The 22954-nt window shown below is 37.3% G+C and overlaps 1 protein-coding gene across 4 annotated transcripts in view; it reads left to right on the top strand.

Annotated features, from left to right (window-relative positions):
- pcdh9 (protocadherin 9) overlaps positions 1-22954 on the top strand; it is a 187059-nt gene that overhangs the window by 95901 nt on the left and 68204 nt on the right. The gene's annotated exons all lie outside the window — the stretch shown is intronic.

Below are 22954 nucleotides of genomic sequence, written 5' to 3'. Positions count from 1 at the left end.
CCACTGAAAGAAAAATAAATGCATAACGATCTAAGAACCATGTGTGCTGTGACAGTGTCTGGAAATCCACCAGTTCTGGCAGATTTACTCTCACGTTGTTAGTGCCATAAATTTGTTAGCATTGGGTCCAAAGCTTTTATATTAGCAGACTGCTTTTTTCACAATCACTAAAGCATTGGATGGCAGTCTGCTGTTATTATTGAATGACAAATCCTTTTCAGAAATGTGTGGTCTGTGCCGAGCCTCCTTATCAGGCTTGAGTTGACTGAATTAAAAATAGAAAGAAGCTGTATAGCAAAATGCAACATGGTATGCACCAAACAACAGCACATAACTAAAAATTTTTAGTTTATTTTGTAAGCCCATTAAAATATGAATGTGGTATAGATGCAAGCTGTATTTATAGGTGAGGTCATGTCTGTTTTCAGTTTTTATTTATATTTCAATTCTTTGTAGCTTTTTTTTTTTTTTTTTTTTACTGGTTTTGTGAACGAATCCTAATGTTTTGCTTGAAAAACAAGTCAAGTAAAGCAATTTATAGTATATTTATATTCCACTTTCTTCTTTTTTTCTGTTTTATCTGGGAGACACAAGACTGTTGATTGCATACTATAATTAAAAAAGTTATTCACTTCTTTGCTTTAAATACCATTTGTTGGCTGTATCTAAATTATTTCCCAAATGTTCAGTCCTTCATAATATTATCAAATAGTCATCTATTAATTTGTAAAGTTATTCACTTATATATTAGGTGAAGAACTAATGAGGAAATAGTCCAGCCAAATTCTATTTATTTAGAATTTAGCTGTAAAATTGTAAAAAAAAAAAAAAAAAAGGCATTTTGCCATTTGTATATTTGTTCATTTTCTCATCATTATTTGTTTTTCAAAGCTTTACTTTTTGCTTTTAACCATGAATCATTCGCATAGAAGAAGACTTTCGCAACATATTTTGAAAATAAATAATAATAATCACACACACAATATACAAAGTAGCACATAAAAATACAATAAAGGGTTGCTTTTTTACTAGATTACTTTAAAAATCTTAACCTTGCGCCTTCTTCAAGGTTATATAAAGTTTTTTTCTTTGAAGAGCAATGTCGACTATACAGTCTCACTGTTCATAAATATATTCAACGGTGCCTTTTAATTACAAAACCCTGCCTAGAGTACTGAAACAATTAACATCTAAAATGTGTAGCAACATGTTGATCAGTTTGAATGCAAACTAAAAACAGAGAAAGAGACACAGATTAGAGGCACTAAAAGATTTGGCTGTTTGTTCTCCAATGTCTGATCCAGCATGGTGATTCCCACCTGGTAATTGTTTATGATTTGTGTTTAAATCCCATTTCAGACCACAGTGAGCTGTCAGATGATAAATGGATTATGGCATACAATGTGACGTGTTTAGAATGAACTGCTCATTTTTAGATTATTCCTGTCTGCAAACGCAGAGGATTAACTGATATTGAGCAGCAGCAAAAATTGCTGGTATAGTTTGACATTACGATGCTGTTCAAAATGTCAAGAACAATGTTATTCCTAATTTTGTCTTGCAGTGAAATGTCTTGCTAAAACAATATGAAAGAACATCTTGCTAAAATAACATGAAAGAAACTAAATTTCACAGCAAAGTAAGATTCTGGGTGTATGGTTTTCGTTTAGATCTTTCATCAATTCTCTGCTCCACATACCCACACTTTTATCTTTTTTTTCAGGTCAAAATCTGCAAAAAACGCAGTGCCAGTAGAATGTTGTTTGACTGATATTGTAGTACCATACTTCCTCTTTAAATGCATTTCTAACTATGGCAGGTGTCCTCTGGGAAAACACAGATGGACTGTTTACCATTCTCGTGTCATTTCATATATTGCTCATTTCATACGTTTAGTTTAAAATCAACTCAGCCCGACATGTTTTTCCCCTTTTTTCCTTTTTCATTATTCAAAAATGCTTCACCTCAGATGTATGGCATGTGGCATATTTGGGCACATTGGACCGAGAGACACATCATATCTTCACAGGAAATGTTGACAGTTCCTTAAAAAACTTTTATTAAGATTATCCATTTAACATTGCATGCTGGCAGCTTGCAATATTTTTAGGTCTGATGATCAAATATATCTTCACAACTGTTAAAGGGGCAAATAGGATAGCAGAAAGGAATACAAGCAACTTGGGTTGTTTTTTGGGTCATCTAAATGCGAGCAATTTTAGGATAATCAACAGAGGACAGCATGAAAGATGAGCAATGATACAGGCTAATGTGCACAATGCTATTATAATGTTTAAAGATTTGGAAAATTGTTGTTAAATTTATGGTGTAAGATAATAATTGCAAGAAACTAGAATTTTCAAGTAGGAAAACAGTTTAAGATGAGAAAAATAAGTTTGTGTATATAGGTCATATGTTGTGCAGATTTAAAACATGCACAAAGCTAATGTCCAAGGACAGCTTGCAGAAAAAGCACCGTGTATATAATAAAACCTTCTCTGACTTATCGTTCGCTAGTATTCTATAAAAGATGCATATTTTTTGCTGTTCTTGTAAGTTTTTTTTTTACCCCAAGCACTCCTTCCGAAGTCCAGGGAGATCACTGTGAAGGTAATTTGTAATTCAGAGCACTACGGAGGCCCAGGACTGTGTAGCAGGTGCCCTAACATATCAGAAATTAGACTCAGAAAGACAGGAAAAGAGGGAATTCTGCCTCTCTGAATGTAAGAGTACTTTACACATATTATTTCTGCACCATTTGGCCGAGTCTCTCAGCATGCGCCTACAGATCTGCTGACTTAACCCTAATGTCTTACAGTGAAGCAGTTACAAGTTTAGACAGTAGTGAGCCTTTAAATAAGATCCAGGAAAGGGAATCCAGTGGTGACTTATAGACAATGTTTTCTGTGAAGGAGATGTAAGAACATGTTTAGTTTTTTTGTCAGACTTAGTTGTAGTTTCTACCCTCTTGAAACCATGTTGCTATTAATAAATTGTTTAGATTGTGTTCTGGATAGTTACTTGATTTGCACTTAATCCATGATTTATGTGGAGCTCCTAAAAAACGTGAGCCTGCTCAAAAGCTTTTTCAGCAGGTTCACGTTTTGTATAAAGGTCTTTTTGGGGGTTTTTGTCTTATGCCTTTCTTTGAATTCACTGCATGTGGCATGAATTCTCCCTCCCTTTGCTCGCTGGTCATCATTAACATGCAGGACTGTGTCTCAGTGAGAGAAATGTTGTTTTCTACAAGACTCTCTGTGCACCTGAGTCACTCGTCGTGCAGTTCCTTTATCAGCGCACCGCAGGATGGAAGAGCACATCTTGGACTGATAGTAGGGCTGCCGCTACTGACTAATCCTGCTCACTGCCGCAGAAATAAACAAATAAATAACCAAGGACTTGAGAAAGGAACGAAGTGAACATTTCTGATGTATAGAGAGCAGTTCAAAGGCTTTCAGTCAAATAAAAAAAAAAACACCACTCCCCATCTAGAGATACAGGTGAAGGCTATGGAGACAGTTTTTTGGATTAGAAAGTCAAAAAGGAAATAAAACTGATTGTACAAAGAACATCAAAATAAGTTTACAGAACACCACATAAAAAATAAAAAAAAATGATAAAGTTTTGTGGATATCAACTCGACTTGACCGGTCTGTCAATGTTTTCATTTTAGCTGCAGTTTGTTGAGTATTTAATGTAAATAATTATTTTATTTAAAAAAATATATATAAACTTCTGAATCAAGTCAACTTCTATCCAGTGAAGACATTGTGTGATGTCAGTGGAACGGACTTTACCATGTCCAGTTTTCACTTTATTTATGCTTGGAGCATGCGATGTGGTGTGTATTTGTCGGTAACCAGGAGAAGCTGGAATGGAGTATAATTTAGAAATGTCCCTCTCCATTCATTTCCTATGGAACTTGTGCGACAAAGCGACATTCTCTTGTCCTCATCCAACCTAGCAACAGGTGTAATTCGTGATTGTGAAATTTTGAGCTTTTTCGCATAGATGTGCACATGCAGGCTATCAGCGTAACATAAGAAAGTTGAAAATGTTCAACTTGCGGTCTGCTGTCACGGAAACCTCTCATCTTTCATCACTTCCTGTGTGTAGAGTCCATGACGCTCTGCTGTGAATAACTCTCTGTAGGAGACAGGCTTTTAATTCAAAATAGGTAGCTTCATTAATATTAACACGTTAACATTTTCAGCTTAATCGCATGTGGTATTGTGTCAATGCTGACAGTGCTAGTCCAAACAAATAGTGTTTTTCAAATGTGGGGAGGAGACCCCCCTTCACACATAATTACTATGACACCTATGGTTGTTGCAAATAGTTCACTGCAGATATTCTGTAACTGGTGGTAAGTGGGCTATAGCTCCATTTAAGCCAGACAAAAGGGAAACCTGGATCCAAAGTCATTAAAATGGCTCAATGCTCTATTATCTAATTTACTAAGACCAATAACGGAGAATGAAAAATACTATTCTCAAAGGGGTTCTTTAATTTGCTGGAATTTACAACAGTGAATTCTACAAGGACACTTCTGGTACATGAATAAATCTCACAAGAAAGCTGAAAAATTAAAGTACTGCAACGTAATATTCTTTAAAATTTACAGCAAAACCTTAAGTTCTACTGATTAGCTCCTATAAAGCAGAACGTTTTTGCCTGCCTGCAGAAACAAAAAGACAGTCTGATTGAAGCGACTAACCCAGAGTAAATGCATTGTAAATCTTTGTGCTAGCTTTTCTTCACGATGTGTGTTTCTAATACTAAATACATAATGTAAAAGTCTAGAGGCCTGAAAGTTTTTCTCAGTCCATGCAGAGTGTGCGTAACACGGATGATGTTCTGCCTGGAGGCAAACTGTGGCAATAAAAAACCTTTCAGGCGGACAGGTTGTCAGTACACGTTCAGTCAGTGATGGTGCAATTGCTGCCGGCTCTGAATTTTTGAGAGTTTAGATGACTGTGTGATGGATGTATCTAAATCATCTCAAAAAGCGGATTTTTTTTTTTTTTTTAAATTAATAAAAAAAAAAAAAAAACCTTATCCACTGTTATTGTCAGTGTGATGTATCAATAAACAAATATAGTAGCCTTTACTTTGATTGCATTATAAAATACATATAAATACAACAGTAGCTTTAAGAATTGTGTTAGTTATTTAATATTTAACTTGACTGTCTTGAAATTCAGAGTATTTGAGGCATTCTGAGTATCTCCTGCTTATTTTGTATATATTTTAACAATTTGTAGACTTGTTGGGGGGCATTACCCCAAAGTCCCTACAACCGAAACCCTTACAGCCAAAATAATAAAGTAGACATATGTTGATCTATACGTAGGACAATTTTGGATCAACCCTCTGTCCAATCAAATGTACCCACTCTCCAGGTAGGTTTTGATATGTGTCACTACACTTTAGTATATTCTATTTTGTTGTTGGTGTTTTAAGATGTTGGAAATGAAATATTACCTCCACCATCACCTATCAAACTACTCAAAAGAAAAGCCTCTGTGATGACACATTGAATTAACACCCAGCTCAGCATTCTTTCCATGCAGATTGAAAAAGAAGTGCTGCATCTAACTCTGGACTTCAGAAAAGCTCAGTGAAAGACATGGTACATGCACCCATTCCCCCTTGCTATCCACTTCCTTTGAAAGGATGACAGCTACATCACAGCAAGTCAAAATTTTGAAGCCAATACTTGGCAGCGGAGCAATATTTTATTATTTTTTTCACTCAACAGCGGAAATCAGGGATCCTACAGACATCACAGAATTCGCTTTATTTCCCTTGCTGCCTGTGCTCCCTCTGTTGTTATCCTCTGAAGGCTCAGTATGACCCCCAAACACACCAGACACACTTTGTTGTTATTTTCAATATAAAATATCCATTCAGGGATTACTTGATGCTTCTCAGTGTTTATTCTCCTTCTCGCCTACGCAGTTTTCACTAAATGCAAGACAAATTGAGCATTTTTAGAGCTGGCACTTCAGTGGAAGCGTTTGTCAGCATCACGCCCCATGCGAAAGCATTTGAAAGTTAACACGCCGTGTTTCTGCACGAACATTGTGATAAGTTTGTGGCTTATTTTATGAAGAGCATTAACTCACATCGAAGAAGTATTTAAAGGGGAAATGATGGCTACAATAAGCGTTAGAGGGACATGAGGACGGCAGGAAGGGCATGCTTGAAATGGAAGAGCAATGATGTTTGCTGCCCAGTTAGTCTTTGAGATGCAGCTTCATGCTCCTTTAGTGTGATATGCGTCATTGATCTCTTATTTCAGAGCTCCAGTCAGACTCTTCCAATGTTTTTCAGTGGCTCGCTCAATGGTAATGTCCTCTTTTTCTCTCTCTTTTTGTCTCGAGCTATAGACAACAAACCCTTATCACTGCACAATTATCTCCGTTCAGAATTTAGGCATTACTTGTAATTGTAGTAGATGAGTAAAATCATCATGTTTGTGTAAACAGAAACAGAAAAAAAAAAAATCTTTGTCATGTTTTTTTTGTTGTTGTTTTTTTTTTCCATCTTGTGGCACCTGTGTGAACCAGCGCTGCTGTTTGTAATCAGACAGAATGCTTTACCGGACACCTGCACAGGTAAGGTCGGGGTCTGCAGAGGTGAGAACTGCTTCAGTGTTTGCCATTTATCACCACCACAGTGGGGAAGGAGGAAACCTGCTGTGAATGCAGAGCACTATTATACAATGCTGGTCTCTTGATGTTTCTAGAGATAAACATAATACTTGGGGCCAAGTGCGCCTTCCGTCATTATTTAGAGGACTTTGAATTGGAATTCCTTTCCTGTAGGCTGACCGGGATTACTTAGTAAACGCGATGTTTACAAACAAACGTTCATGCTTTAAGGGGCTGGATGAAAGCATTTATGAACACTGCATTCAATATTTATGCTGCTCCTTTTTTGGCTTCTCCAGTTCGACCGAAATTGGCAAATACCTTTCTATAAAACATATGTGAAACATTCATAACTGCTGTCACTTTTTGTCTGGCAGAAAATGTTTTTCAAAGTAAGGATTTTTATGCTTTATTTCATATAAAATTAATATTAATGCTCTATGTGCTTGATTTCCCCCCCCCCCCCCCCCCTCTCTTTTTTCAGGTATATGAAATAGAAGTGTCTGTTGTGGAAATGTGACCAAAAAAAAGCCAAGTTACTTTTTTCAATGGAGCTTTTGCAGCACGTCTTTTTTATTTCTTAAAAGGTTTTGCAATGAAAGCTTTTGTTATTTTTGTTCCACTTTCTGTTGCTCTACTAGTCGAATTTGAAGTATTTTAGCATTTTCAGTTTTTGTTGACAAAAATAGATGAATTACTTCAAAAATGTGCAGACAAAACCTAACAAAAGATCTAATGGTGAATGAGATCTTAACGAGTGGAGGGGGTTTAACATGACATCTGAATATGGAGTGAACAAGGACTGTTTTAAGAATGCTTATTACACAACTTGTTGATGTCTTCCAATGTAATAATGCACTTGCCTAATTAATTTACTTTTCAGTACAAACAAGATGAATGATCTAACCTTCTCAAAAAATTAATAAGAGCTTATTTCAAGGTAAAACTACAGTAAATGTGTTTAGTCAGAGTAGTCTGCGGATCTTTATGTCTCCTTTCTCAACTTCTTGTCACTTGTATCAAAAGGACACATTTGACTGGCTTGTAAACACCCCATTTCAAAGTCCTTTTCCTGTCTCGAGTGGTACTGCAGAACAGGAACAATATATCCTTCAAATTCTGACAACATCTGTTTTCAAAAAAGAGAAAAGGGGGCATTTCATGAACATCTCTTACAAAGTGACATGCTTTCATCCCAGCCACATCCTCCCTTGGCATGTCACTGTATCTATCTTGGCTTTTTTTGCCCTTTTTTTTTTTTTTTTTGCTTTCGGCAAGAAAAGACAGGAGACATGAAACATTTCCCCCTCTTTTTTATTTTTATTTTATTTTTTCTTTATCTTGACAAGACTTGTGAAGACAAGTTAGAAAGAGGAGGTGTGCCATTTTTCTCTAACCACTAACCAACAAAATAGAACAGCTTCTTCGCACTGGAGCTATCACCTTCCCCTCAAAGGCCCCAGCAGCACCAGCAGCTTCTTTGATATGACTGAAATGAAGGTTGTGAAGGGGCATCAATAGAAGACTGTATATTGTACTACATGCTCAAGCTGCTAGCGTGCACTCAGCATCATCTCTTTCAAAGATACAAATTTCCCCCGTTCCCTCTTCTCTTTGATTGTTATTATATCTTGTTATGTGAATCTGAGTGATTTTGGGGGCAATTTAGCTTTTCTCTGTAAAAAAGATTTGATAACATCACTCAGCTGCTGTCTCCTCACTTAAAGCCTTTTGCTCACACTTCCTGGTAATAGGCTTGTCTGAGACACAAAAGGCTATACTTGACATCTACCTTGTGATGTCAGTAGTTGGTGGCAGGTTGATGGACAGCCCAGAATGGCAGAGTTGCCCCATTTCTAGTTAATTAGCTCATAGAAGAAAATGAATGCAACAGCGCTTATCAAACAAATTCAAATCCCTTGCAGATACGATGATAGACAGGCTTTTTTTTTCACCACCGTGACCTTCTTGGCAGGACTGTCATCAAGATTGGGAGCCATTTTAACAGACACAATAAATGCATATGGAATCAAAAGTTTAGGCCCTGAAAGATATATGTGATTGTATAAGATTAAATTTGATAGAAGATAACTGTAATGGTATGCTACACATTGTGAAGAAGTGAATATAGCAAATATTTCTGCCTGAAAACGCTGTCCTGCAGCCAACATGTCTAGTAAAAAGATTATAAGGGCAGAATGGGACCCAGTATTAAACAGCTCAGCTTCTTCCAAAAGCCAGAGCCAGGCAACCCAGAAAAAAGCTGCCAATGTAACACACAGTAAGCAAAAATTCAGGTTTGTAATGGGAGGAATTTCTTTTTTAGCTTTCCATATTCAGAACACATAAACACATCAGTGCACACCTCGCTTGGGGGAGGCGACAGGGGCTGCAAAAGAGAGAGTGTGTAGTGGCATAGAATTACCATGAATAATTAAAAGACTGGTGTGAGCATTCTCGGAGCTCTTTGATTGACTCTGAAAGCCCCAGGAAGAAATTGGCAGATGAGAGCAAACTGCAAAATGGCTAGCTCTGTGCACTGAGCTCCCTGCCTAAGATTTGCTCGGCTAAAACCTTGAATCAGCAGTGTGCTAGGAGGCTCTTTTCATGTCTTCCTGCTCCAGAATGGAATTGAAATTTTGCTCATCAAAAAAAAAAAAAAAATTAAGGGAAAAAAAATTAGACAAACTTCAAGAAGTGCAGTTGATGTGTTTACTTTGCTTAGATTGTAGAGTCAGTATGGTTTTTAAAACATTTGTGTATCAGTTAAGTGGTGTAGCTCATTTGTTACCAACTTGTTGAAGGGAGTTTTTCCCAGCACAGATTTACTATCTATTTTTTGAGTTTGTCAAATTCATAGCATGTAGTTACATAGGAGATTATTAAATAAGAGAGTCTGGCTGACATATGTCACTGTTGGTGAGAGTGACTCACGAGGTGTCATTGGCAAATTTGCTGAGATCGCAAGTAAGAGAGGTCAACAGGGACTGGGGCTTGGCAGCAGACCCTCACCTTCCCAAAGTGTCCGGATGTGGGTGGCATCCCATTACTCATCCATATCATTTTGCCAAGCCAGCACCAGTGTCCTTAGAAACATGACATGGAGGCCGTTTAGTTATGTCTAAGCTACAGGTGACTGCTTCCTTGTTGTTTTGTAATGCTGTTTTATTATCCAAAATCATCCGGTGTTAATAATCCATTTTATGTCAAATCTTCATGGTCACTGCTTCTTTGAGGATTTACCACTCTTTGTGAATTGTTGTTGCCCGTTGTATGATAAAAGGACCGAACACCTCACATGCACAATATGCTGACAACTCTCTGTCAGCATGTTGCCATGGTTAGTGCTCAGGTCTAAGGCTGTTTGTGTGTATGCATTCTGTATGCACAGCATGACGGATTGCAGAGCCTAAAAATAGGAGGGGTGAAAGGCATGTTGTCTTCTAAATGCAAAAAATTATAAATAGTTTGTTTTTTTGTTTTTTTTTATGTAGAAATTCACTCAGCACTCCTAAAATTACTTTGATACAAAATGCATTTAGTTAGCTATTACATCAAAATGAAAATATGGCTGATGCTTGAATGCAGTTATTTGACGACTCAAAATCAACTAGATTTAAGAGAACAAATGAAAGCTAATAAATAATGAATGTGGTCCAGTAACAAGCTGCATTTATTTTCTTTTGCAAATTTTCAAAAAGTAAGATACACTTTATACATTGTTCCCAATGAAGTTATATTAATTTTGTTTAAAGAAGCACTCCTTTTTTGGTGGTTTAATTTACACTGAGGTATGGTTAGAATATTTGTCAAGAATGAATAAAAATTTTAGGATTACCTCATAGGAGGATGTACATTATCAGTAACAGCGTAGAAGCTTTGTAGATTAACCTTATGAAACAAGTTTTCTTTTGATTTCAGTAATTTTTTTAATTGAATCAAAAGTTTAATAAATGTTATATTTGCCTTTCTGAAAATACCTCTATTTTCATAATAGAGGTATCTCTAGATAGGTAGCACCAGCACCCCTTTTGAAACCTCTAAGGGACAACGGTGTACAGAAAATGGATGGATGGAAAATACCGCTTAAATTTTTTCTGAAATGTCATACTATTGCCCCTATAAACTTTTTAGTTTTTTTATTGGTATTTTATATGAGGCCAACACAAAACAGCTCATAATTACAAAGTGGAAAGGAAATGTTTGGTTTAATGCATGCATATCTAGATTTTATTTAGGAGTATCAGGATAAAATGGTGCTAAATACTAATACACTACCATTTTTCAGTTCTTGTTTTTGATATAAAGCACATTGGAGTTTATGGATCTAAATGACTATAAAATATTACGAGGACTATAAATGCTTTTGCAAGGCACTGCAAATAGTTTAAAAGTTTGTCTACTGTTGTATGCCCTTTTAAGTTGTAGAAAAATATGACTAGGTATTATGAGGTGGTTGGAAGTCTGTGAAAATTTAACAAGAGGAAAGTAAGAGCACCAAATTACTCTCCTTGTTTTGTGGACTGTGTTGTTTTTAGAATTAACAGATCCAGTTTGACACCTAATCTTCACTGAGCACCAGAAGGGCTAAAGGTTCGCAAGAGGTTTGAAAATATAGTAAAGCATTACAATTTCTGGCACAAGTCAATACACGGTGAAGCAAAGGGGTCATTGTGCGTTTACGTGAAAGATCTCTCACAAAATAGCCACACAATTTTCCATGTATACAGCCAGGTTCACTCAAAAGAACATTAAATTCTGAATGTAGCAAAGTTTTGCCATTGCTGTTGAAATCTTGTATCTGTGGTTCTTTCAACTTAACTCTGAAAGGTTTGACAGAATGATAGAAGTAGACTGCAACACTGGAAGAAGGATGGGAAATTGCTAGATGTCCCTGTCAGCCAAATGTAATTTTTCAACCTGTAATGTCAGATAGTGAGCATTAATAGCATTGATACAGTGTATGGCCAACTGTTTTGTACTTCCCTTCATATTACCCATGACCACAAAAAAGCCTCAAGCAAAATACATCTTGAAAGTAGTTTTGGGATAATAGTGTGGGTGTATGTGTGAAAGGGGGCTGAAAGAAAGGAGGAAGGATAGAAAGAAAGAAGTAACAAAAAAGAAAGAAAGGAAAAAAAAAACATTGTGGGGTTGCCGGTTAAAGTAATGGTACTGTTAATGGTTCCAGGCTATTTTGTACATCAAAGTACACAGAAAAGGAGAGGGGAAAAATAGACATCTAGGGAGAACGAGGGAGGGAAAAGTCTGCTGCAGGCCATTTGATTGTCATTGTTTCTCTTAGGTCATATGGGAGTGCAGTAGTCTTGTTTTTATTCTTTTTGTTTCACTTCATCTGTTCTCCCTTCTTCTCCAGCAATATTCAACATCACAGTTAAAGATGCCCGTTGACACAAGGCTGTTGCAAGTACAGCGAGCTCACCTTTATTTTTCCGTGGATCAGAAACGAGACACTGCTCTGTGTCCTGCCTCTTTTTGTGTCTCTCTAATGTGCTTTCTCTGACCTCCCCTTCTAAGCTTTTCATAATTGTTTTAAAGTAGTCAGTCTTAATCGCTTCATCCCTCTTCAAATCTCATCATACCTATTCTTTAATCTCCTCAGAGAAATAGTCTGTCTGCATACACAGTTATTCTTAATATAATCGTTATGGATATATGATTTAAATGAGCACATTTAATTTTTTTTTTTTTCTATTGGAGCTGTGATTTGATTTTATTATACCTTACTAATCTGGCTAACTCAACATCTGTGCCCCTAGACAGATGTCAGCTGCCAGATGCTGGTAATATGTGTTCTCATAAGATTCTGCAAATATCCATGCTGTCTGGTGAACAAACACATGTTTTGTCAACAAATTGATGGCCTTTGTTTAAAAAGTTGATGTATTACTTCAACTTTTTTGAGGTTTGGGGATGGAGAGTGGGACTCCAGAGGAGAAGGATTCATCACTTCCATTTCTTATTGAGATTTACCTCTGAATAGGATTTAAATATTTATATGTAGACACTTTTTCAATGCTTAAAACAATATAAGACCATAAAGAGTTGATGTAAAGGGATCAAACAAACTTGGCAAAGGCAAAGGTCTAAATTAATACCAGTGAAAAGAACGATGACTAAGACAAATTGAAACATTTTAACAGACATCAATCAATCAGTCAGAACTACTGTGTAAAGAATGTGCAAACACATGCATATCTTTACATAATCACAAGTGAATAAACTCTCAAGACAAAAATGGGGAAGTGCATTATAATGTTATTATAAGTTGCTAATTAATGCTAGCAATGTATCAAGCGAAGATTAATAAAATATATATTGTTGCTTTGCTGTACAGAGTTTGGGCAGATTCTTTATCTTAAAAGTCTCAAATGCTATTTAAATCATGTTTGCTTTCTATCATTAGGAATTACCAAATTTTTCTTTGTTGGTTTCAGTGAGAAATAAAGGCTGAATTATACAGATTTGTCAGGCCATTTTGTAACTATATCAATAAACCATAACATTATGACCCCATTCTGACAAGCTAACTACAGGGGGTCCTGAGTTTTGGTTGTACATGGGGAAACAGGGGTTTCTCCTGTAGATTAAAGCTGCAATATGTAACTTTTACAAAAAAAAAGTTTTTTCCATACTTAGTAAACTTGTCACTAGGTCGTGACAAACTTAATAATTATTTATTACATTATTATTTATTTTTTAATAATAAATTCTTGTGCATTCTTGTGACAATATTGCTGATGAGAGGTCTTTTTGGCTAAGATTGAAGAATGCTGAGTTTGTTCCTACAATGAATCTATTGAACAACGTGCTCTGTTCATCTGCTCTGTCCAGATTTCCTTCCATTTGATCCTCTTTCTGCCTCAAGCGACTGGTTTGTTTTATTCCTGACCACATGTCTCATATTGTTCTGCAGTGGCTCGCTCTCTTGTTCTTCATGTGTGCCTCAAAACTTGGCTTTAAGTTTTTTTTTCTATACTCAATAATCCCTGAAGGGACGTTTTTTTCTTGTTTTGCCATTCCAGGATTGTTTTTTTTTTTCTTTTCTTTTTACTGGGGAAGCATCTTACAGTTCTGGTAGGACTGCAGTTATACACACAGAAGTTTACATAATAGCTCACACATTCAGTCATGGCGTTAGTGTCCTCTCCATGCGGCTACAAGAGTGCATCCTAATCTTGAGCGTCAAAACCTGTGACCATCTTATCGACATTCTTTCAATTCCAAGTTAACTCTGAACAACGGGTTTATACCTCAAGCTGAGAAAAACAAGCTTATGATTTATTTTGCCAAGAAGAGTTCTATCTTTGGAGTTGTATGCATCCCTGACATTTGCATAAAATAAAATAAATCCAACAGGGATGGTTTCTCTGGTGACACAGCTGACAAACTGTTGAAATGATGGAAATGTAGCCGAGAGTGAGGCATGGTTAAAATCCCCAGATAATGCTACAAGTGGGTTGTTATGTTGTGTTTGTAGCTTAGAAACGAGCTGATGGCATCACATGCAGTGTTGGCAATATTTGATAGTGGAATGCATATGGTTGCTAAAATAACAATGGAGGTAAATAGTATGGACAATGATGTACTGCTAACAGATTAATATATATTATTTCCATGTCCTAGATGACACCATGTTTTCTTTACAATAATTGCTTTTGGTTTTGCTTCTCTTTGAAATCTCAGTCTGCTCATTTGGTTAGAAAGCTGAGCAGAGAGACATTGGAGTCAGGGATACATTTTTGCCACCATGTATAAGTGAAACACTTGATAACGAATTCCCCATAATCTGGCTGAGTCTTTGTTAGCACTTGTAGTCCATCCAATTTGTTTCCAAAGAGCTGACATTCATGTTAAGAATGGTGGAAATTTCGGTTTGTTCTGCATCCAGAGTGCCTACATTTCAACTCATCTGGGATTTGGGGTCATAGTCCAGAAATAATTTACTCTTATGAGTTCCATTCATTTTTCTGTATGCAACGTTAATCCAGTGTTCCTGTAAAATGAGAACAAAATAATATTAATAAAAAGAAAAGGTGCATAGTTTCTATAGTTACATATAGCAACTTCTAAAGTTTTTAATAAAGTAACAGCAAACTGCCGCATTGAGCAACATAGCTCTATTAAAATGTGGCTGGAAACAGACATCTAACGGAAAAACGCTTTTTTTTTTACAGATCAAGATTTTTTAAAAGAATTTTATTGCATCTCTTAACATTTAATCCAAGCCATTAAGATATTGTCCCTTTTAAATTAGCTCAGTAAAAACCCAGAATGGTCAAATGCTCCTTATCATGTCTGACAAATCTAGGTGTTTTGTCATGGAGGTTTTATTTAAGTGTTGACATGTTTAAACAAGCATAACACATTAGGAGATCTGAATCAGCCACCATTTCTTCCATTATTTGGACCAGTCAGTCTTCAGGAAACCATCCCAGCTTGATAGTTTCCTTCATGCTGTGAAAGGACTGACACTGAAATGGAAGCTACATTGACCATGTAAAATGAGTTCTTTGAACTATGATCAGCTACAGCTCCTGCAGTGGACACAAATAAGAGGAGAGACCGCCTCTTGAGAGAGCGTTGTGTAAGTTATCACCTGCATTGTCCTTTGTCTGAGGGATTCAGGGTTAACTCCAGATCAAGACTGTTGTTTTCCACAGTCTAAAATGTCCTTTTTTTCTTTTTTTTTTTTTTGCTTTCTGTATTGACTCAGTAATTTACTTAACAGTGCTTATAGCTGTTAGGATACAAATATGAACTTCTTCGTTAAAAATGTGTCACCAGGATTCCTCATCACCATCTGGCTCTTTTGGCAAATCAGCAAGAATTCACCCAGGTGACTGAATTGCACACCAATATAAGCATTAAAAAAAAACCCCATATGTGCAACTGACGTCTCAAAATGAAACCAGCATGAATTTGACTGAAGTTTAATTTATGTTTCAGAAAGGGTGTTTTCTAAGGCAAGTGTTGAAAGTCAACGGAAATCCATCAGAGAAGGTCCGTCATGCACTGACGTACAGTTAAAACCATGTTAATCTCAAAGTTGCAAATTGGAGCCTCTTCCTTTTTCTTGCCACTCTGCAGGGTGTCCTTCAGGTCTCCTTCCAGCATCATGTGTGAGAGCCTGTCCAAAGAGATTTGACAAGGGCCCTGCAAGGAGAAAGAAATAAAACCCAGAGAGATGAGGCAAACATATTAATCTTGTTAAGTTAAACGCCGACCCCCACCTCCTCTCTTCGTGCTTCTCCGCTCGTCTCTGCTCCCCATTCCCCACACAGATAATGTGCTCTGCTCACAGTGAAAAATCAGCTAATTTCAGACCACTACTCAGTCTGGCTTACAGAGGCTCTTAGGGTGGTGCAGAGCTGTGTGCAGCTCCTCCATTAGTCGCCCCCCACCACCGTCTCCGCCTTTGTCACTGTCGCTGTTTCTGTGTCTGACTGTGTCTCTCTGCAACACACACATTTAATCTTCAGTCGCTATCCCTTTTCGCTCTCTCTATCTCTCTCCGAACACACGCACGCATACAGGAAACCATGTGCACATTTATCTTACCCTCTCATCCCCAGTCCAGCTGTGACCTTGAGATGTTTGATGGATGCAGGTCTTTGAGGAAAGTGAGTTTTAATTTTTAGATTGACATGGATGGGACTGATAGATTTTGTTAGTGACAAAGAAACGGGGAGTTGGGTGAAAGACAAAACACAAAATCACACAAATTACAAGCAGAAGAGGAGGAAAATGTAGAGGCTTCCACAGTCTGTAGAGCTGATGGACAATGTTTCCCCCTTGTGGTGCTGGCAAGCAGGTAGGATATCTTTTGTGTGCATTTTTGAAACCCAAACAATACAGATGAGGAAATGGTTGTTTGCGCTTGCTGAGTGCAGTGACTCGGCCCCCTGTGGGGAGCAGAAAGGACATGGAAATAAAGTTCATTGTTCAATTTTGATTTCTCTGTCTGTTTTTCTTCCAAGTCCACTTTCCATTTGAATTTGCTCTATCCATTTCCATTTATTTCACTCGTGTTCAGAATTAGACATAACGATGTCTAATTCTGAACACAAGTAAAAGAAAAGAAGCATTTCGCTGAGCAAGTTGAAACCAAACACCCAAACGGTATGTTTTCAAACCCATTTTTTCAGTCAATAGATTGTAGTGAAATGCAAATCTGTTAAAGAAATGTTTACATACAAATCTTCATATGCAATGTGCAATATCCCCTTTTTTGAAGCCCTACACTAGCTTTCACCAAACCAAAAGATTCTTGAATTCCAAATTGCTCTTAAGTATGTACTTGTATTTACTTGGGCTGCTATTTAGCCAAACAACCTGTACTGACCAAAAGCTAAAGAGCTATGAATTCAATATATCAAGGAATAATTACATATTAATTGTCACAAAATATACTGGTGACAGTATACCCTTGATCTTCACCTTGGGTGAAGACGAAGATCTATATATTTTGTAAAAATTTATAGAAGCTATTATTTAGGAATGTGGCTTTCATAAGATAGTTTATACCAAAATGAGCAAGTTTGCTTTTATTATAGTCTGGTCTCCATATAACAATAAACATTAATGCCAGATGTTAATTTTTGACTGCGTTTAACAGTATATATTTTAAGTTATATATTACAACTTAAACAACTAGCTGTTTTTTTCTAGTCCAAGACAATTAAACAACTGTTTTACAAAATTTTTTTTAACAAAGTTAGAATGTAAATGGTGTATAACCTTTTTGTTTTCCACAATACCTCATCTCTAAAATAATGCTAAATACTAAAGCATTTTTATCTACTCTACCAAAAATGACAGTGTTTATGATTTTTTTTTTCTTTTTCCTATTCTCTCAATGACATTAACAGAGAAATCTTCTCAGTCAACAGAGCCAGATACTGTGAGAGAATTTTACTGCAGTAACTATCACTACTGCGTCTTACTTTCCAGTGGTACAGCATGATGTTTCCACTGAGGAATGAGATTATCCTTTAGCTTAAGTGACCACTGAAAAGCCCACATCACTGTCATATCCGGACACATTTCCCTTTTACATTTCCAGGATCCTCTTCCTTTTGCAGAGCACTGGAGGTCAGTGCACTAATGCTGACCAATGCTTTTTAGAAGTGAAAGTGGTCTTCTCTTTCATTTGTGCCCGCTAAAAATCTGAGGTCTGTCACTCTAAATCTGTCTGTCCATTCATCTGTCTGTCTGCATTAAAGTAGAAAGAAAAAAAATATAGAAAGACAGACTCGGGCAACTGCAGAAGATGCCAGAAGAACTAAATTGCGGCATATTTTCCCTTTGGCCACTAAAAGGCTGAGTCGTCTAATATTAGTATTAAAGATGGTCAGAAAAAAACAACAACATTATCTTAACTAAATATCTTAAATAATACTTTCAGTGGAGCTTAACTATCTACCATAATGAAGTACAGAGGATATCCAACTAAACTGACCAACAGATGGAATTAGACATGTCTAAGCTGAACCCAGTGTCACTTGGCCACAAACATCAGGGTCACTTGGCCGCAAACATTTGCTGGTACAAAGTGTGTGCATGTGTGGGGGTGCGTTTGTATTCGTGCTTCTTCCCCAAATGTCCAAGCATATGGCTATCCTGTAGCTGCAGATATGTCATTAATGCTACCCTGCCCCAGAAGCTTAAACTGCATGTGGATAGCACTGGCTGACGATTCTGTAATGGTACCGCCCGTCTCCACCATTACAACACTGGTTTTAAGGTCATGATAACACTTTACCATGAAAGACAGAGATAATTCCTTAAATGTGCGAGAGAGATGGGGGGAAGATTATCTCTACAGATATCGCTGCACAGCTTTAACTTTGTCCCATCGCTCAGTTTCTGCTCACAGCCTGATGTGCAGCTTCATGCAGTCCAAAGCTTATGTTTATTCATAGAATCAACTTCCTCCAAGTGCTCTGACAGGAGGTTTTATATGACACTACACCTCTAATCCTGCAAACATCAATCCAAACTGCCTATGATTTCATAAACGACAGAAGAAACACATTTAATTTTTATGACTGCATCCTCTCATTTGACCTTGGGCAATAATATATTGAGTTTTAGATTAGAAAACAAAATGCCTATGATGAATAAAATGGTTGTCCTTCATGAGGAAAAAAAGAAATCTAGCAATTTCTGTCCTTTTATTTCTGATAAAATACATCGGAATTCAAAAGCTTACACATCCCTGATATAAAAAGCCAGGCTTTGTAGTGTAAAAAAGTGCACCATGATAAACCATTTCAAACATCCCCCCATCTGTAATGTGTATGGAGTCTTCTTGGGTAGGAGTTGGAGCTCTAGATCTTGGCTGGATAATAATTGCACACTTTACCATGCAAAGGTTAGTAGGTTAGGACATCTCTCGTCTACAATCCTCTTTAGTTAACCCAGTAGGTCTTCTGTCCAATTTAATTCTGTGCTCTTGACCATTTATTTTTCCTTTCATAAGGATGCGCGCTTGGTCTCACTGAGTTGCTGAAAAGAGAATTTCTCTTCATCTTTATCTTTGTTGCACACACTTAAAGGTTTTAGGTCAAAAGCTGACTTGATTATAATTTCATCCAAATCAATAAAAACCCTTGATCCCATCACTATGTTTTACTATGAGTGCTGTGTGGTTTTGGTAATGTTTAGTTGTTTTTTTTTTCTTCTCCCAAGCTCGTCTTTCAGAATGGAGGCACATAAACACTGCCTTTAAAAAAATGACAGTATTTAAAGGTACCATGTAATGCAAACCCATGCAACATCTGAAACAGTCTTTAAATGACCGATTATAAGACATCCCAGTGCAAGTGAATGCAGCACATAATGATCTGCTCGCCTTGTAGCACTCACTCTCTCTCTCTCGTGCGTTTTGCTGGTGGTGGTGAGAAAGTGAAGAGAGCCGAGGGCAGCAGCCTAGGGGCTTGCATCCCAAAAAGGCACTTAAATTTTTAACTGATTGTCGTGTAAGCCCCGTGGACCTGCATGCACCTCTATGGCGAGGGGGGAGTTCACTTGTGCGCAGCTCAGCGCAGTGCAGAGCTATTGTTGCGCAGAGCATACAAGTTAATAAATTTTAGAATGCAACAAAGCTGATGCCACGTTTTTTTTTGTTTTTTTTTTGTGGAAGCGTCAATGACCAGGTTATGACGTGAAACAGTGCTGGATAACAGTAGCCAAACTACAGTGAGCACTGCTTTTGTGAGCAAACTTCACAATGATTGTTAGTAGAGATAGGGTCAACATTTAACATCGAAAGCCAGAGAAAATTTGTGGCAGAAAGACACACAGTGGCAAGGTGAGAGAGAGAAAAAAAAACAGTTGGAGATGTGTTAGTGTTGGTATCCCAGCATTCTTCCAATCGACACATTTTTGTTATGTTTTTACTTTGTATTTAGTTCTCACTGCAGGTGTTAAAATATAATCTAGATGTAGAAGATTTAAAATTCACATATAAAATATAATACAATGACTGTGTAGGGTGACACAGAGAGATGTTGAACACTTCTGATTATATAAGTAATTGACAGAAACCTGCTGTAACTTATAGAAATATTATACTTATTTCTCCAACACATTTGCATGATTTAGAGGAGGCGAAAGAGTAACACAGCTGACTTTCTGGTATAAGATATTGTCTCTTCCTGCACTAAGAAATGGCTTTAACATCATCATTATCCAAATGATGTGTATTTATTGATTTAGTCAATAAGAAAAAGTTGTCTATTGTGTCAAATACTGCTTTAATGAATGAAAGCAGCATTTAATGAATGAACTAGTCTTTAAATGGCTAATTAATTAAATTAAAATAAGCTTTTACGTATTTTGCATATATATCACTTTTTTATACCACTGAAAAACCGGTGTATAGAAAATATGTAAAGCTGTAACAGTTTTTATTTTATTTTACTTTTGCATGTCAACCTCCCTTTTGCTTTTGCTGTGGACTAGAAAGACTAGAATTACTGTGAATCTTAAATTAGATGGAATCCAAATTTCTGATTGGGTTTTAAATTCCACACTGGTAGTTAATACTGGACAAACAATACTCTGTGACTCTACTCAAACTTTTTCTCCATCCCAAACTGTTGAGTAGGTTTCAGGTCAAATAGCAGTGAAATGTTCATTTGAATAGGGATAAGCCTGGAGAGATGAACACTAGAAGGCCTCTGATGGTCCAGCAGAAATCACAGAGGGTCATGACATACTTTAGCTGAGAGAGAGGCAAGAACCCTTTCAAGAACAAGTACAGGAGAATAATTGGAGTACAAGTGCTAGACTCGCATTACCGGAGCATGAGGGTAAGTGCTTTGGAGTTTATGTGTGGTTCTGTATTGGTCTGTGTGTGTGAGAGAGAGAGAGAGAGGAAAAAACAGAGAAAGATGGAGAGAGGAAGAGATGAAAGGGAAAGAAGACGAGAGCAGAGACAGATCAAAAGAGAGACACTTGATGTTGGAGCCAGGAACACAGCGATAGATCGCCCTGAAGGTTGGTGGGATACCTTGGGAGGTCAGAGTAACATGACCTAAAACCAATGTTTCACAACAGTGGAGAGAGTGATGAAGCCTCTTGTGATTTGTCTGGGGTTAAGAGCCAGCTAACTGCCTTGAGTGAAAGTGTCATTGAGGCCATTTATCCCATCATAGGTGAATGAAAATGTTTTTGTTGTGACAATTACTGTGGTCACAGTTGTGGTGTCTGTCCAAATATTGTTTTTCTGAACACATCAATTTCTAGAGAGATGACATGCAACATGTAAGTAATTGTCTTAATATCGCTTTATACCAGAGTCTCTGTTCTTACCAAAGACTTGTCCAGAAAGCAAAACAGGGGAATACATACACTTATTTTCACAAACAATGACACATTAAACATCTTTTATGTTTCTCATTTACCTGTGGTGTCCGGTAGTGTAGCAATCATTACTGTTTTCCAAGCACCAAGGAGAAAATTAACTATTTTTTTTCTTTTCACAAGTGGAGCATTGTAACTCAACTAGATATTTATATAAATATAAATCACTAAAAAATACTTTGGGTTTAGGTGTATGGAGACAAAATGGGACAAAAGTTCAAACAGGAGCGAAAACCACAGTGGGACTCTTCTTTTACAAATACAGAAAGAGAAAAAACCACAGCAAAAAACAAAATATGCATATTTTATAACAACAGTGTCACAACAACACACTTTACCAATTAAGTAAGTAAGACGTAAGATGAAACTAATTGTCGATGTGTGGAATCACAGACCCCTTTCATTAGGCCTGAAACAGACATGGAGGAGATCGTAGCCCCAGATATCTAGAGGCCCTCCAGAGCATGGAAGCCCCAAGGAGAACCACCTCAGGTGCTCCCTCTCTGACTTCTTCCTGAGAAAGGCAGAGGAGAGCCCCGACAGCCACAGTTCACTAGTGACAAACCCACAGGCCTTGGGCCCAAGGGCACACCACCTGTCCAGCAGCAGAGGTCCAACAGAGGCAGGGGGCTCCAAAGAGTAGCCATCGGGTGTGAGCCGACAAAAGCAGCTCCGAAACATCAGAGGGTACACCACCCATTGGCAGGGAATGTGACATTTGGCCCCACATTTGGCAGGGGGCCTGAGACGATGCAGCAATGGTCGTAGTTTGTAAACAGGCACATACAAAATCAATCACACATCCCCACCTTCATACACACACACAAACACACAAACACTCCCACACACCCAAAACACAAATAGTTTATCTTAATTGAGCAGCTACTTTGCTAAAAAATAAATTAAAGCAAGTAATGTCTGAGAGTAACCCTGCCTCTCGCCCGGAACGTTAGCTGGAGATAGGCACCAGCACCCCTCCCGACCCCACTAGGGACAAGGGTGTTAGAAAATGGATGGATGGATGGATGTCTGAGAGTATTTGTGTTTGTGTAAGTGCCTCGAGTATTTTAATATAGATATATATTTGCTGAGTTGTGTGAAAGATGAATGCCTTGCAGTAGCTGAAGTTAAGAAAAATACCAACATATAGAAGATTTGTATTTTTTAAATAATATACAGGCTAACCATATCCACTAAAATCACTTGTTGCCTCAGTCCAATGGTGTTTACAACATGGAATTTATTATTGATTTCTACTTATGAATATTTTATTTCTACTTAGTATTGATGACGTATAAATGTCTCATCCTATCATTTGTCTGAGTTTGTTGTATGCTCATCATAGTCTCCAGACAGTTCTTTTCCTGAGATGCCACTGAAGTAAATTCAGTCTGAACTGAATTGAG

This window comes from Xiphophorus hellerii, chromosome 4 (genome assembly GCF_003331165.1).
Source record: "Xiphophorus hellerii strain 12219 chromosome 4, Xiphophorus_hellerii-4.1, whole genome shotgun sequence".
In the NCBI taxonomy this organism is placed as follows: Eukaryota; Metazoa; Chordata; class Actinopteri; order Cyprinodontiformes; family Poeciliidae; genus Xiphophorus; species Xiphophorus hellerii.
Note: the sequence above shows the minus strand (reverse complement) of the source record. Positions and strands in the feature narration are given on the sequence as shown.